Below are 17,356 nucleotides of genomic sequence, written 5' to 3'. Positions count from 1 at the left end.
ACCCTTTCCCTGGGGCTGGAGCCCAGGGGATTGAAATGGGACTACCCTGATTTACATGAGAATCTGGCTGTATATACTTACAAACCAGCCTTTTGTGATCTCTTATAAACATGCCTAGTTAGGACACAGTTAAACCTGAAATCAAACCAATGTTTAGAAATACTGGAACTACAGCTTCCAGTCATCATCACTGTAATTAGGATTTCGGCTGCTTGGCTTTGCTGCAAGGCCTTTAGAGCATTATGGCTGACTAGTGACATAAAAAGCAGATTTACTGTTATTAGCTATAAACATTGTAGCACAACAGGAAAAAAACCAAAATATTAATCTGTGCCACAGCATAAAACATACACACAAGTCATGACAATTAGCAATAATGTGTCATTCTGTGCTATATTTAATTTTAAAATGGCCAAACTGTTGGACTAAATACTACCAGCACACATACTCTGGAAATCAGAGCTGGCGTTGTTGTCTTGAGATAAATCACTTGAGATGGGTCTTGCTGTGAGCAGATCGTGATGCTGCCTTGAGATAAATCCCTTCAGGTGGTATTGGTTTGCAAATTTTGTCTTCAATCATAAAATATCTTTTTTTCCAGTACTAAATCTTAATCTTATTGAAAGTTTTTTTCCAAGACCTTTCGTAACCATTCCTTTTTCCTTCCTATCCTGAAATATCAGTTTTGTAAAGATTTTATTTTAAAAAATGACAATTTTGAAAATAACCCTACTTTGAGCCTATTTGTTTATTGCAAATTTATTTAGAATAAACTTATTTATTTTTGAACTGTTTCCTAGCTGTGATGAGCTGGAGGAGTGTAGCGATACATTACATCGTATAGTTATGCACTGTCTGGAGCTTAATGGAAGATGTGATTCCTGGATGACAGAGCTTGTTGCAGCTTTGAAAGAGAGTCCAGCCTGAGCAGTGGCTTGCTCTGGCTTTTGAGAACTTCATTAGCTGGGACTGAAGTCAACGTAGATTTCTGGCGCTGACGAAGGTCTGTACACTTTGAAAGATTTCCTGTAGACTAGAAGACTGTCTAGCCTGTGGGCTTGGCTTAGATGCAGCCTTACTCCAATAAGTATTTATTTGATATAATATTTAGACCAGCTGAGGAAGGTCTGCTCCAATTCAAAAATACTGCCTTAGCATAGGCAAAGGCTAGAATGATTCAGAAGGAGGGAATTTTTTTTTCAGTCTGAGAATTGTATTAGCAGCAAGTCATCTGTGAATCTTTATTAAATTAGCCCAATTTCTATGGACCTAAGAATCCCAGCAAGCATATTTTCCCTGTGTTTTTTTCAATGCCCAAGGTGTCTTCCTTTCTCTCTTCACCCAATGATACTTGTGTCTGCAGCAGTGCTGTGTGCTTTTGTTCCAGGTCCTCATACACAGAATGAAGTGGGGTCTGATCTCCAGCCAACTGTTTTCCCTCATTATAAGAGCCTGGCACCTGGGACCTCCTAGTCATCTTCTGGGCCTGGCCTGCAACCCCCAGATTGGTGGATGGGAGATTACTGTGTTGAGTGGGCTTGAGGATGGCTTTAAACATGTAAGGGTCTCTCTGTTGGAGAGGTGACTTCCACAGGGACAACCCAGGACCCCTGGTGAGATCAGGAAAATCTATCAGGCAGGAAGACAACATCCTCTGAGGTGGAAGGGTTAACAGCAGATTGCTGCTTCTCCTCCTTTGCCTTTACTGTTATCATGATTTATATATTTGAAAGGAGGGATGATTAATAATCCACAAACCCTCAGCCTGGAAGGAGAGCTAAAGCACTTAGCATACCAGAGCATACTACGATGCAAACAGTAAGAAATGATTAACAAGACTAACATTCCGCCTCCTCCCCAAAGAACTCAAGAGCAGTGTCAATGGTCCCTTGCACTTCATGGCTCCCAGCACTTGAATGAGGGCTACCAAATGGCTTCTGTATCAACAGGCTGTAGCTAAAAGTCTGTGCACTGCAGGTACCATGGTGATGAGTCTGGCACAATTGCCTGGAAAGATAAATATAGTTAGCATGCTGTTCCTGGAGCTGGATATAAATGTCTCCATTCCATATGTGCACTGTTACTCTCAAGATAAGGAAAAACTGGCCTATAAAGTCCTGATTGACCTAAGAAGTCAATTAAAGTACAGAAAGAGCTGCTGAGTACAGTGGTGGAATTCATCTGCTGTTTATCAGCTTGGACCTCGACGCTTTCCCTGCTCAGCCCTGGGATAAGCGTAGAGGGAGGACAATGCGGCCACAGAAGAGAGAAACAAAACCGGGAAAGTAAATTGGAGGGAATTCGTCTCTGGGGTAATGGCACATTGAATGCCGAGTTGCATCGGTTCCCAATATCTCTTCAGTTCATAAAGACTGATCACTACCAGCTTTGTTCTGCGGTCTCTGGTGAAAAAGAAAGGATCTACTTAACTCAGAAAATACTTTGGAGGTCAGAAAGTGTTTTTCTTTCCCCTGGGTTTTCAATGCCAGCAGGGGGGACAGATTTGGTTTCTTAAATACAAAGAGGCAACCTAACAAGGTCTTGTCTCTTTGCTGATACGAAAGGGATGAGGGGAAGTCCTGGTAACCCAGTGAAAAATATACAGAAGAAAATAAAAAAGAGATGTGGGCAGCTCAGCTGCCCCTTTTTCTTGCAATGGAATTAAACATGAGAAGGTAATTTGCATCATCCTTATGTGAGAAAAGAATAATGTTACTTTTTTTGTGCTAATCCACATCAGTAGCAAAGTGGGTAGATGGGAACTGGTAAGGGTTATCTGTGACCTACTTCTGTCATAATGGTACAAACAGCCCTTTTAAACAAGATACAATAGCAAAGCGAGGGCCAGAGGAGATTCTCAATCCCCTCCCTTCCCACCAGGGTCAATAGGATCTGAAAGTCTTCAGCGTCTTGCCAGCTATCACTGCAGCATCCATGGAGACAGCGTGTTCAATCCACCCACGTGTTCCTTGCGGTGGAGGGCAAAGGACGGCAGCGTGCACGTGCAGCGATGCAGTTACTGCAGCAACACCCATGTCCTGCGATCAGGTTACTACACAGTAAGAGTGAGCAGGGCCCTAAGCAATATTCCTTTGATTTTAATGAAATGTGCACCATACCCAAGTACAGGCAAGTTTTGGTATGGCATACTCTTTTATGATTCTTAAGAGGAAGTGGGATTTAATTTTTAAAGTGAGACTTCCTTAGCAAAAAAAGACAAATTCCCATTAAGCTTATTTCAGTAGACACCACAATTTGCAGAGCTGTTCAGGTGCACTCTTCGTTGGGTAAAAACCTGGCTGTATGGCTGGGCACAGAGAGTTGTGGTGAATGGAGTTAAATCCAGTTGGCGGCCGGTCACAAGCGGTGTTCCCCAGGGCTCAGTTTTGGGGCCAGTTCTGTTTAATATCTTTATCAAGGATCCGGATGAGGGAATTGAGTGCACCCTCAGTAAGTTTGCAGATGACACCAAGTTGGATGGGAGTGTTGATCTGCTTGAGGGTAGGAAGGCTCTACAGAGGGACCTGGACAGGCTGGATTGATGGGCCGAGGCCAATTGCATGAGGTTAAACAAGGCCAAGTGCCGGGTCCTGCACTTGGGTTACAACAACCCCATGCAACGCTACAGGCTTGGGGAAGAGTGGCTGGAAAGCTGCCCAGTGGAAAAGGACCTGGGGGTGTTGGTTGACAGCCGCCTGAATATGAGCCAGCAGTGTGCCCAGGTGGCCAAGAAGGCCAATAGCATCCTGGCTTGTGTCAGAAATAGCGTGGCCAGCAGGACTAGGGAAGTGATCGTGCCCCTGTACTCAGCACTGGTGAGGCCGCACCTCGAATACTGTGTTCAGTGTTGGGCCCCTCACTACAAGAGAGACATTGAGGGGCTGGAGCGTGTCCAGAGAAGGCAACAAAGCTGGTGAAGGGTCTGGAGCACAAGGCTGATGGGGAGCGGCTGAGGGAACTGGGGTTGTTTAGCCTGGAGAAAAGGAGGCTGAGGGGAGACCTCATCGCTCTCTGCAACTCCCTGAAAGGAGGGTGTAGAGAGGTGGGGGTCGGTCTCTTCTCCCAGGTAACAAGTGATAGGACAAGAGGAAATGGCCTCAAGTTGTGCCAGGGGAGGTTTAGATTGGATATTAGGAAAAAATTCTTTACTGAAGGGGTTGTCAAGCGTTGGAACAGGCTGCCCAGGGAAGTGGTGGAGTCCCCATCCCTGGAGGTATTTAAAAGACGTGTAGATGTGGTGCTTAGGGACATGGTTTAGTGGTGGACTTGGCAGTGTTAGGTTTACGGTTGGACTTGATGATCTTAAAGGTCTTTTCCAACCTAAACAATTCTATGATTCCACTTTCTTGGCAGCAGCTCCTCCCCAAACACTGCCGTTGCTGCACTCCCCTGAGCAGCCTGTGAACCAAAGTGCACTCCAGCACACTCATCTGTGAGCCTTAAGAAATGTGTTAGATTTGGCTGAAAACGTCCTCTGAAACTGTTTTTAACAGCAAACTGGGCTTTCAGTGAAGTTAAACTTTTTGAGAAAAGCCCCTGCTTTGTCCTTTACTTATCCCACTGTCCTTAAGTCAGATAAGTGAGAATAACATTTTATTTGGAAATATTGAAAAGATGTCTTGGGAATTTTATTTCTCAGATGGACCACCTGTTCCCTCATGCACCGCGAACAGCTGTCTCCTCACCCTGGAGAATATTTTGTGTTGTGGGATAGGGATATAATATGACAGGGTACGTGGCTTCTGGAGAAACTTGGAGTATAGGAACACTACTCCGAGGAGGTTCCATGGTAGTATTTCAGTAGCGATATTTAAATTTTCACTTTCTTTCTTTTCCACAATAAGCTTCAAGTTTTCTTTCACTGTAAAGCAGTCCAGTCTTATGTCAAATGTGCTGTACACATATTTGCTATCGCATGCCAGCAAAGCTGAGCAGAGAAGGCAATTATCTACTGTACAACCCTTGAGCTACACCACAGTTTTGGGAGAAGACATTCTACAGTGTAGGTAGAGCCAGACAGGGGTTATAAGCAAGGGAGGTGTGCATCACCACAATTTTGTTCCTTACGATGCTTCCATTGAGCCCCCCCACCCTGAACAAAGTCCTTCCTACAGTTCTTTTAGCTGCTTTTTTGCATTTTTCCAGTACACCAGAGGAACACCATAATTTCTGCAAGGGTCTATGGGTAATACGGCAAACTCTGTTACTGAGACTAATCATAGACAGAGGTCAACAGGAAGGTTTTCTTTGGCTCCACAATTAGATTTCACTTAGTACCATATGATGGTCTAGTCCTTCCGTAAGGATGTTAATGAAAAGGCAGGACCGAGCCATGGCCAACACTGGACTAAGTGTCTCTTAAGATGATGATGATGATTGGCAGAGGACAGAATGACCTGCTATCTCTCAACACCCTCCTCCTGCTCTACCTTGAAAGCACAGGGAGTTGGAATTCTTGTCAAGACAATCAGCAAAATGTAAAGAGCTGAAAATGTTCTGCTGGAGAGTAACAGTGTTCAAGGTTAGGGCAAGGTCCTCCAAAGACTGGCTGAATGATTTTAGGACATGCATCTCTGTTTTCTGCAGGATGAAGGACAAGGCAACACTGATCACCCTCTCTAGGATAAAGGGAACAAACAAAAAGTAAGTGGCAGCATGTCAGGGTATTGGACAACTTCATCTTCTGAGAAATTTCATCACAGGGGACAATGATTGCTTTGAAGAGGTTGTAAAGAGAATACGTCTGGTGCGTGAAGTTCTGCTGTCTTGAAATGAATAAGGAGAGACAAAGGAGTCTCCTGAGGTTCAACAGGAAACTTGCTTGAAAAATGCTTGTTCTTGATCCTGCTTTCTGCAGCAGAGACAGCGCCAGCATGCAAAACCTGCTGGTCCTTGAAATGAAGTGCCACAGATGGGATTTTATAGTTACCTGATGAAGCATTTCAGAAAATAAGATGGTCAGAAAAAAGATTAGTGTAAAGGAGACCCTGACAAAGAATGAGGGAGCTCCGGTTGTTTGGAAACATCCAGATTGCTTGCTAAAAGCCTTGGCCTTTGGTTGGGTAGAGGAAGGCAGCCCAGAAGGCAGACTGCTCACAGTACAGCCAGGCAACATAGCTCAGTGGTGCGGCAGGGACCGAGAGGCTTTCTCTGCTGTACTGCAAGGTGTAGCATGATGAGGAGTTAGCACCTAGGGCTGCTAAATTACAGGACTGAGGGAGGGAGTAACTGTGACAAAACTCTAACAAAAGCTACAGTCCGGGGCCCTTTTATCTCTCTGCTCTCTTCCTGTGGCACAATATACAAACACAGATGTGTACCACGACATCGGGAAGCTTTTGGTGGCACGTCGCATCCAAGCTCTGGAGAGTCTCCTGCCTGATGCTTCTAGCACAGCATTGCTCACAGCTGCAGGAAATCTGCAGCCTGCTAGGTCCTTTTGGTCCTGTGTCTTGTGCCGAAAACCAAACAGTGAAGGGTCAGCGCTGCTCTTCTAGGATCAGAAAAGCTTCCTGTGGAGTAGCTTATTACAGTCTCTGATGCACGCTTGGGAAGAGCACAGATCTAGGGTGTGTTAGTGGCTCAGGTCAGCAGGGAAAATCTTACGTAACCCCAGTGTTATGTGGTGCTAAAGAGACCAGCATTTGGCCAGCAGATCCATAGAAAGGAAATATTTCAATCAATCAGCTCTGTTCACTTGCTCCCCTTCCCTGTTTCACTGATACTTTTCCTGCTTCTCTTTATTCTCTGCCATTTCCTCTCAGACCTGACTTCAGTCATTATAAGGTTGAAGGGCAGTGCTGAGTGAGTACATTAATCTCATACATTTTCATGAATATCAATTACAACTTGGGTGCCAGAAGATTTTTCTTACTTTCAGCAGAGTCAAGACCTAATTCTTTATACAGACCCTGTCTCAGGTAAAACCTGGGGGCGTTTTTCCAAAGTCAAGCCTGCCATCTCTTCTTCCCACTCCCTCCCACCATGCTGATAGCCCTTTGCTTTTTTCCTGTAGTATCTATATATACAATGGTTATCAGGAAAAGCCATTCCCCTTTCTGCCCTTGAAAGGCAATATCCACAGAAGCTCTCGGGCAGAATTTGGAGTGTAGAATCTCTGCTCTTCAATTACCATGGAGCTTAGCTCTTTCATGTGTGACTAGATATTGTATTTTTTTTTCCCCAGCAAGACTGAAGTTTAAAGGGACAGAAAAATTTCTAATGCCTGAGATGGAGGAAAACATCTGGTGTTGAAATGAGCAGAGATTATGGATTACTGGGAAATAGGACTATTTCTGAGGGAATAAATGTTTCTCTTATTTTGTAGTCTCTGTTGCACTGTTGGTTAGCATATTCAGATCATCACGACAAGAAAAAGGTCAAAAGCATATAGCCAACTTTACATCTGTTCTTTTCTACACATGAAACCATCTTTTGCTTTCATAGATTCCATTTTACCCACGGTAAAATAAGCTCTGACTGCATGGCAGCAGAAGTAAGGCCAGAGAGAGCTGGCAATAAGTCTAAGGTATTATTTATTTGAATGACAAAAATGCCAGTGAACTTTACTTATGGGTTAGCATTCCACTTTGCTGGCTGCTCTGCAGAAATCAAGCAAAAAGGCAAATCCACCCAAAAGGGATTTTGGTTTAAGCCAGTGATTCCCACACCTAGTTTGCTCAGGTAGCGCTGCTGTAGGAGGACTGTGATTCCCGAAGGCAGCAGCTATCCCTGCCATCTCCAGTGCTGTAGCTCGCCTCCTGGGAGGAGACCATGGGCTCAAGTCTTCCCTGGCAAATAGACAGCAAACCAGCGGTGCTGGCGTGCTCCCCACTGTGGGAGCTTGCAGGCTCCTTGCTGGTGAAATCCCGGTCTGTGATTGATACCAAGGATCACTACAGTTGTGTCTCCCAGAAACAGTGATCTGACCCTTTTGCAGTATCTTTCAGATGATACACTCTAAAATGGCTGAGAGCTGGAGAGTGTCTATTATATGCACGTGGGCTAGGCAACTGAAGAAAGGGGAAATATATGATCTAAGATACATCTATTAATTTTGGGTCAAGATGTGGCAGCCTACCATGAAGTTTTATAGCTATACATAGCAACAGGAGCAGTGACCTTTAATTATAGCAAGATAATGGGCACTGCTCTAATACAGAAACAGCTAAAAATAAAAGACAGTATAAAAATACGAAGTATCTCAGAATGTGATCACATTTTCCACTAATGGAAAACATAGCTCAACTCTCTGCATTACTGAAAAATGTTTTCTTTTACAGCTACTAAGGTTACATTGAGATGTTGAGTTGGTATGGTTTAATTCAAGGTATCATGTTAGACTGGTAAATTTAGAGTAACCAGAAAACTGTGTGGATATTCCCACTTTGGTTTAAGCTGGAGTTATTAAATTTTGGTTGAGTTTGATTTGATTTAGTTTGAATTTGAAGTAAATGAAAGCCCCCAGTGTAAAATTAAATTTACCACTCATAAATTAAAACGAGAGATTCTTCAATGCATTTCCTTTAGCAAGTAATCCAGTGCTGTAGATGTGGAAGGTGAAATGGTGCTGAGACCCTGATGTCCATACTGTGTACGTTTTGGGGGGATTCCTTTAGACAAATTCATGGACTGAGTGCCCATTAAGGACCGGGACGTTATTGCTGCTCATCTGGTGGTTTAGTTTCACCCAAGAGGAATCCAGAGCGTGTGCTCCCAGGCTGCTTCATAGACGTAATCCAAAGCAAAGTGGGAATGGTCAGGATGTTTGCTTCAAAAGCACACTTCTGACCTGGATGAAGATGTGGATGCAGTTGCTTCCTGGCTAACTAAATGGCCTTTAATAAGTTGGTGCACATCTGTGTGTCAGAGGGACCTGTGAGAGCTCCTAATAGAATCATAGAACCATTGAGGTTGGAAAAGACCTTTAAGATCAAGTCCAACCTTAAACCTAACACTGCCAAGTCCACCACTAAACCATGTCCCTAAGCACCACAACTACATGTCTTTTAAACACCTCCAGGGATGGGGACTCCACCACTTCCCTGGGCAGCCTGTTCCAATGCTGACAACCCTTTTAGTGAAGAAATTCTTCCTAATATCCACTCTAAACCTCCCCTGGTGCAACTTGAGGCCATTTCCTCTCGTCCTATCACTTGTTACCTGGGAGAAGAGACCGACCCCCACCTCTCTACAACCTCCTTTCAGGCAGTTGTAGAGAGCGATGAGGTCTCCCCTCAGCCTCCTTTTCTCCAGGCTAAACAACCCCAGGTCCCTCAGCCGCTCCCCATCGGCCTTGTGCTCCAGACCCTTCCCCAGCTCCGTTGCCCTTCTCTGGACACGCTCCAGCCCCTCAATGTCTCTCTTGGAGTGAGGGGCCCAACACTGAACACAGCATTCGAGGTGCGGCCTCACCAGTGCCGAGGACAGGGGCACGATCACTGCCCTCGTCCTGCTGGCCACGTACCTCACTTAGACCCAACTCTTTGAAATGGCCGGTACTGGGGCTCCCAGGTGAGCAGGCATTGAAATGCCTGGGAGCTCCCAGAGCAGCCCATTCAATTCCTTTGCCTGAGGAGAAACTTTCCAAAGTTTCTGTTATTTCTTCTGTGGATTGAAAATACTTTGCTTTGCTTTCCAAATATTAAATTTACCGAACTGTAGCCAAAGCTGCTATTAATGCATGGAAATTAGCTTCATTTTCCTCTTGAGGACAGTTAAACTGGCCCATTGGAATTAAAGCAGTGACCCAAGATAGGAAAGGACTGCTTACAACTCAAAACAATACAGCCTGTAAAAGCAGACGTGGTTCTCAACTTTGAAATGTACTTTTCACTTTTACAGAAATGTGGGCATCTAGGTTTTTGTTATCTGTCAGAGGCAAGGAAAAATTCCCACTTTCCAGGTTTTGCTGACCAACTTTCTGCACCTATTCAGATAAAGTGATTTGTGAACTGTCTTGAAATGCACCAACAATCGCAAACTGTGAATAGCAGCTCTATTAGTATGCTAGTCAGGAATACCATTAAGGTACAAATTATAGAGCGAGCTGAAAAAAGTTTGCAGAGCCGACTTCTGAGCATTGAGAAGCAATCAAACCCCACCCCTGCCCCAGCACATATCCTGCCACAATAGGATCTTCTCCATATCTGTTGACAAACTTTGGCTAATGTTTCTGCTCGCTAAAAGGTTTTCTGCCAATACAGCAACATATTGCAGATAAAACCTAATGAGCTGAATTTAACAAAAAAATGCCATGTGGCTTCCTTACAGTGATGCCCATCTGTCGGCTTAGTGAAGCAGCAGTGTGCTGCAGCTGTACTCCTTTGCTTTTTATCAAATCAGAATAAAGCTGTGCACCCCAGAGTCAGGTACGATAAACAGGCCAGCAAATTGCCTTACATGGGTATCATACAGCTCCTTATCTGTCTCACTTTTCAGAGCAGCATAACCAGATGGCTCCTAACGGTGGGTGAAATTTTCTCCGTTATGTTTTTGGCATTGAGCTAGAGGGACGTAGTCCAGAAGTCCACTACCAAAACAACAGATATTTAAATTGGACTGGGACTGAGATTACAGCCTGCAAACAGAACTTTTGAAATTGAAGCAGATTTCATTAATAGCAAAGGAAATGCCTATTTAGAGTGGATCTGGTGGAACAAAAAGGACACAAAACAATAAAAATAAAAAAAGAGTCTTTGTGAGCAGCCTCACAGAACAATGAGGAGGTTGGCCTTCCTCCAACCTCCCGGCTGGCTGGTGCAAAGCAACTGGCCTTTCCACACCTCCCTTATTTATCACAGGGGCAGTGGGAATAGGGAAGACTTCCCTGGCCACTGGGTGGTGGCTGGAGGCACCATCTCCCACTGGTCCTGTCTGTGGCCAAGGGTGCAGAGGAGAATAGCGTTTCTGCTGTGATTGGAAGCAGGGCCATTAAGAAGGCTTGGGGATATGGAGCATCTGTCCGTGATAGAAATCCCTGCTGAGAGCAGGATGTCACAGGCTAAAGGCTTCAGTTTCTCCTGGCTCATCTTTTTCCTGGTTCATTTGTCAGACCAATCTGAAGTTTAAAATGTAAAAGGAGTTTGCTTTGCCTTTAACTGGCTACTAAACAAATATTGGTGCTTTTCTTTTATCTGTGGTTTTGGCATCAGTTCCAGATTTGGGGAACAGTCAAAAAGGGTCTAGATTCAGCGTAGAGGCAGTTCTTGCTTGGTATGTTGGGAATGGAGACCTTGTTAAAGTGTGTGCCATGCTTTTGAAGGTGGGTTTTAAGTTCAGTTGGTTCTAGCTCTCAAAGCCAAATGTGAACTTCATCATTTGCTTCCAACGTGTATGCAAGCCCCTTCTATTGCTGGGAACATGTAGCAGATTTGCATGAGGTTTTGCTGTCACCAAGAGAAACGTATGAAATAGAGCAGATTGAAATTGTTTAAAAATGTGACTGCTGATGAACTTTTTCATTCACTTATGCGAATTTAGACTTATCTGAACATTTGTGTTGTAAGCACGTGTATGTGCTGGTGTCTGCTTTGTGGGCTGTCACACGCACAGTTGTACTAACATTTCAAAGGCTAAAACCTGGAGCTTCTCAGTTGTGCGTGCTCAGGCGAAACAGAAAATAAAAATGTCATATTTAGAAAACTGACTGAATAGAGGCAGAATTGGCAACTTTTGTCCCCAAGTCATTAAAAATTATCTGGATCTACCATCCTTCTGAATATCAGACTATTTATATTCATGTGCCTTTGCATGTAGGTAAGAGCCTCATTTTAGGCAGAGATATCTGAAAAAGCTGTCCTCTTTTCCCCCAATGCAAGCTCTATATGCCTGAGGAAAACATGCCTCTGCTAAAGACGAACAAAGCAGCATTAAAGAAACTGTAGAGATGTTGAAGACTGGTGCTCAGACAAAAACCAAACATACCTAATTCTTGTACATAAGACATTTCAGGATTGTCAATACCATGAATTGTGGTCATTCCTTGCTGTCTGGATGAGATGGTGAAGGCTGTATTCACATCATATAGCTGAGGCAGGGCAACCATATGATCAAAGTCAGAATCAGGCAGCCCTAATTCACGTTATTCCTCTTCACTGTGTTGTGGCTGCATCCTGTGGATATAACAAAATGAGGGGGCACGTGTCTTGAAAAGGGTGTCAGAACTAACGTGGAGAGTAATGAGTTATGTAATGAGTGTGGTGGCATCTGAATGTAGACAAATGGAGTTTTCTTATTTTGGAAGTGATGCCAAGTGCCACGTTGAACTGGTTTTGCTTGAGCAAGACTGTACAGTGGTGGCCAAAGTTTGCTCAAAAGTATTCTGTGAAATATATACCCTGGGAGCTACATTTGCATGTGCTGTCACCTGATTTGCAGAAGCAAGCCCTCAACTTAGGTCAGGAGTCTGAGGCAGCTCACTGTGACCAGAGTAATTTTATTGCTATCTGACCATTGTTTCAAATTCTGTCCCATTTGTTATGTTCCTAAGGTCACATCTTTTTAACTCTTGCATTTCACCTCCAAGCAGTAAGCTGTATGGAAATCCTCCCTGAACAGAATGAAGAATGTTGTAGAAATCCAGCCCTTTTCCAGATGCTGCAATTTGCCTAAAAGCGTGTTGAACAAATTTACTTTCTTCCTGGTATTTTATTCATGACTGCAATTTCTTCCTTTTAGCCAAGCTGTAGATGAGAGGAAGAATGAACAAGACGGCTGAGTTAAATATAGCGCTGGGGCTGAAGCATAACAAGACTGTCCAGGGCTCCAGTCGTAAAAGAAGAAAGAAATTACTTCAGAGAGGATTAAGCACTCTCTTGCTATAGAAGTTGTACATGATGTCAAAGAGTGGAGAGTATCGAACAGCATGCTAGGAAAAGGAAAATCCTGGGATGCTGACCCAGAAAATTAACACACTGCTCAGTGGTTAGCTCAAAATGGAAGAGGAGTTTCACGACTCTTTTTCCTGAACTAGTGACAGCTGTGACAAAGCTATATGATGGAGTTACAGCTCCAGCTTCATCCTGAGTGTGTGTGTGTGCGCGCCTGTGGGGAAGGAAAAGTCATGTCTTTGTACAGCTACAGTGATGCTCTAGAGTGAGCGAGCTACTGGGTGAACACACCGTGGGCTGGACTAAAGCAAGAAATACAGCCAGTCTCCCCCCACCCCATAAATCTCTGCTCAAACTTCCAGGAGTAATTTTCTCATGCCAGCTCTGTACCTCCTAATATTAGGAGGCATGACAAAATTACTCCTGGAAGTATATACGAAACTCTCGAATGGAGGGAGGGTGTTTAGATGCTGTCCCTGAGCCTTTGTGGAGGAAGAGGTCTGTAGTCCTGCTACGGACAACCTGTGTCTTAGCCTCAGGATCTGCATCGCTCGTTGATCTGTGTGTACAGCTCCAAGACCTGGCTAGCAGTCCCCTACCCATGCCGGCAACATTGAACTTTCCAAATCCAAAGATAAGAGCTGGGCTGCACCCAGACAAGGAGCTTCTGCCAGGGCAAAGGAAGAGACAGGCAAAGGAGGGCAGAGATGGGTTTGAGAGCTGGCGGTTGGAGGCACAGGGGCTGTGTTGATGCTACATCTCTGTCCCCCGAGCATCCCCTCACTTGCCACAGCAGCAGGCACGCTGCCTTCAGGACTTTGGCACAGGATGCGGGACCACGGCGGCTCTGCAAAAAGCTGTTCTTGTGGGGGTGCTTTGTCTCCTGAAATCATGAGGTGCATGGTTTGTCTGAGTAGAAAAATATACGAAACAGTGGCTGCATTGCTTATGCTGGGAGCTGCGTGGCCAGGAGGGAGATTGCGTGATGGGGGCAGGAGGTGCTGGGGATTGCTGGGTTAGCTGTGCTGGAGGAGATCTTCCACTGCCAGTGACCAACTGCGAGAAAACATTGGAAATAGTTTCCAAACCCTTTCAAGTGAAGCAAGCCCTGGGTTTTGAAGAGGTGAGAGGGACTCGGACACCTTGTTTGGTTGAACAAAGAGTGTGGGTTGAAGCAGGACGGGAGTGACTTCTCTGTTTTCCTATATGGTGAAAGCTTTACTTTGTTTTTAGTACCACTACTAAATTGTGCTGTGATGGATGCAAGAGGGTCCCTGTGGTGAAAATCAAGCTGTCCCCACCCCACCATGCTGATAGGCACTGCGTAAAGACCTAGAATTTTTTATTGCAGAGACATACTGGGAATTGAGTAGCTACAGAGAAGAAAATATTAGATCAGCAAGGGACACGCTCACACTGCTGCCTTCCCCTCTCTCTACATGAATGTAAATGCCCCTTCTCTGAAGAGAGGAATGAAAGAAAATTGGACATTGAGATCAAGACCATTCATCTGCTATCATCTATTTATTAAACTAACTTCATAATAGTGATGATTAGCAAAATGTTTCATTGAAATACGTCCAATACCTTTCTCTGCACAGAAACCACTATGGTAAAATGCTACTTATGCTGAATGGATAGCAAAATAATCACAAAACCTATTGAGCAATTTAACCCATACATTCACTAGCTTCTAGAAAACCATTCCCCTTCAATACCCATCTTTTGTGGAGGAAAGGGGATGCTGGACACTAGTTTAATTTCAATTTGTATGTCCCCAGATCTACACGAAAGCCATTTGCCCACTGAGTTTCATGCCTTTTATTAGGAATGACTTACTGGAAAAGAATGTGTTTCACATTTAGTGACCCTGAGCATTAGAAACGGGTGAAGAATTGATTTTTTGCTTTGCTGACTGAACTAGGAATGTGTCAGGAAAATGCTTGTCAGTTGATCCCCCCAACTTTTTTCATCTTCCTGCAGAAATGTAAAACAAAAAAGCTAAAAAGGATTGCATTGGCCCAAGCATTTCTTTGACATAGAACAGAATATGTTGTTCCGAAAATGTGAAAATGAATGGCCTAGCATGCTTTTACCAGAAAAAAACAGTATGTTTTCCAGTGAAAACCTGGAATTTGTGAACTATTTCAATTAACCAAGTCTGCACTGTGTTTTGGTATAAATATTCTCTCTCGCGTGCTCACCCCCAACAAATGTAGACAATTCTGCTAGGTGCCCTGGTAGGCTAAGCATGAATGACTGTACCTACTATGCCTGCTGGAGCCTGAACTGGAGTTGGTTTTGATTGTGCTAGGTGCTATATCACCAGCACCCTGCTAAGTTGTGGTGTTCTTCATGTTATTTCATTATGAGGATGTGAACACCTGCAGCTCCATCTGATCCTACTTGCTCTGTCATTCCCAAGCAGCAGACTCCTCCATGAAGCATCTCAGCTCCTGCTTCTGGGAATAAGTAAGATCTGATCCTCAGCTCTGGTGGGTCATCGATAGAGCCGGCTCACTCCGAAACCGGGACAACCTGTGCAGGCGCAGTGCCTGGTTCTGCTGGGCTCACATGGGCATCCCCTTGTCCTCAGTGGGTAAGCAAGCTGCCACTGCTGCCTTGTCCCTGCTCACTTCACTCCTGAACCTCTTGTGTTGGTGCAAACCAGCAGTACCTTCAAACAAAACAAGAAACTAATGTATAGTGCAATAAAGAGACCATTAGTTGCTTGTGCTCGTCTCTAGTGATTTACCTGATTTTTACAAATGAGCAGTAGTGCCAGCAACAACAAAACATCTTTGCCAGAATTTTCAGTGGCAAAAGCTTTGACAGAAATGGAAATTGCACCCAAAATACCATTTTGCAGATTGTTTCTACATTTTTATTTGAGAAAAAATGTGGAAAAGAATGTTTTCCAGCAACTAAAACCTAAGCTTTTGTGATTTTTAAATGACAAAAATATCAATTTTTGAGTTTTTTAGTGCAACTTCAAAAATTCTCAAACTTATTTAAACATAGAAGGGAAACTGGTTTGACTTGTGAACAACAACTTCTCTGAAACCAAGTTACACCTCTGTCGATACTTAAACGCACTGTGGTCAGAGCCTCTAGCTTCTCGTGGGTTTGTACTCATGGAATTCATCACAAGGCTTTTATTCGCTTTCAGCTTAGAAAGTGTGCTGTAACTGTACATGAAGCTTTTGTGCTTGCTCTCAGATGAGCTGGAACATTTTATAACATTTTCTGGTCTATTTTCCAGTCCTGTATCAAGTAAATAAATTCTTTGATGTTACCAGCAGAAAGCCTAGTCATTCCTATAATGATTCTTTGTTAAGTTACCTCTTTGCTTGTTGCCTGTGAAGATGTTTTCCATCACCTGAGTTCGAGATGTTCTCTCTGAAAGGCCATTATGTGATACGTTTTAGGAGACTTTCCATAAAAGACTTCGGAAACTTTGAATCTTCATTATTGAAAGAGGAGGTGTTTCAAACAAGTGTCTTGAAAGCCAAGAAAGATAATCTTGAGAGCTTTACAGAAATGAAACTGCTCTATTTTAAGAGCTCTCTCGCTTTCTTTTAACTGCTCTTGTGTACTGTCCATTCTGGTAATCTTGGGGAGGGGGTGCTATTAATTGGAGAGAAGGAAGAAGCATGAATAAGGAATGACCTTCTATCAGGCAAGAGCAAATCACTGAAAAGAAGGCGGCTTGTTTGTTGCAGGGCCGTGCTCTCTTACATACCCCAGCATGTTTCTGGCTGGCTCCAAGCCGTGCACCACCCAGCTCCTGAACCTTGATCCTTCTTCCACAGAATCAAATGACGCTAAAAGTAGCTCTTGCTTGCTTAGAGGCAAGACACAACCTCTTCATGTTCATCTTCCCTCTGCAGAGCAGAGGAAGCATAACTTCCCGCATCTATTTACAAGGACTGTCTAGTGAGTTCTACCATGTTATTCCAATAACAGTAAATTTGCCTTCTTGGCTCTTTCCAACAATTGAGTTTCTCTTTCTCAAGTCTTCCTTCTTCCACAAAGCCGGTTCCCCAGCTGTGTTTGTTTAGCCCCATTAATACAGATCTAACACAGAAGTGGCCATTGTATGAGATTATTAATGCTGTTCCATTTGCGTGCGGCATGGAGAATCTTGTTTCATTTCAAACTCATAGATCCAGTTTTCTAGTCCCTCTTTGTTTATTTATTATGCAGAAAACTGCAAGATTCAGCTGTGGGCTATTCCCTACCTTTTTCCCCATCCCTTCATAATTGTTTAAAGCTGTATGATTCTTCCTGCTGCTCTGAATGTGTTCTCCCGTGTTTGTGCTTCCTTTTGTTAGTGTTGGAGCATGAAGGAACACAATGAAACACTGAATAATATGAGGTCAAGGAGTCAGTCAATGGAATTGCTAGGAGGTAAACAGAGAAAATGAGTATAAACCAGCTGCAAAATGTTCATTTTGAACAGAGGCTGGAAATTGGCAGAGAGCTTTTAGGCATTAGGGGAGTATGGCCTTGCAACAGATGCCACA

The 17,356-nt window shown here is 43.9% G+C and overlaps 1 long non-coding RNA gene across 8 annotated transcripts in view; it reads left to right on the top strand.

The window, feature by feature from the left end:
• The window catches only part of LOC140656050 (uncharacterized), a 69,513-nt gene that overhangs the window by 37,719 nt on the left and 14,438 nt on the right, over positions 1–17,356 (top strand). For 4 of the 8 annotated variants that reach the window (XR_012043951.1, XR_012043948.1, XR_012043945.1 and 1 more), the window contains 4 exons: positions 801–1,003; positions 2,881–3,059; positions 5,587–5,643; positions 12,679–16,135. This is a non-coding gene — a long non-coding RNA (uncharacterized lncRNA). Of the gene's footprint in view, positions 1–800; positions 1,004–2,880; positions 3,060–5,586; positions 5,644–12,678; positions 16,136–17,356 lie in introns of those variants that run through there. The other 4 variants (XR_012043949.1, XR_012043946.1, XR_012043952.1 and 1 more) reach the window with 3 other exon arrangements.

The sequence above is a fragment of the Ciconia boyciana genome, chromosome 8, assembly GCF_034638445.1.
Source record: "Ciconia boyciana chromosome 8, ASM3463844v1, whole genome shotgun sequence".
NCBI classification, from domain to species: domain Eukaryota; kingdom Metazoa; phylum Chordata; class Aves; order Ciconiiformes; family Ciconiidae; genus Ciconia; species Ciconia boyciana.
This window is presented reverse-complemented; position numbering and strand designations above follow the sequence as displayed.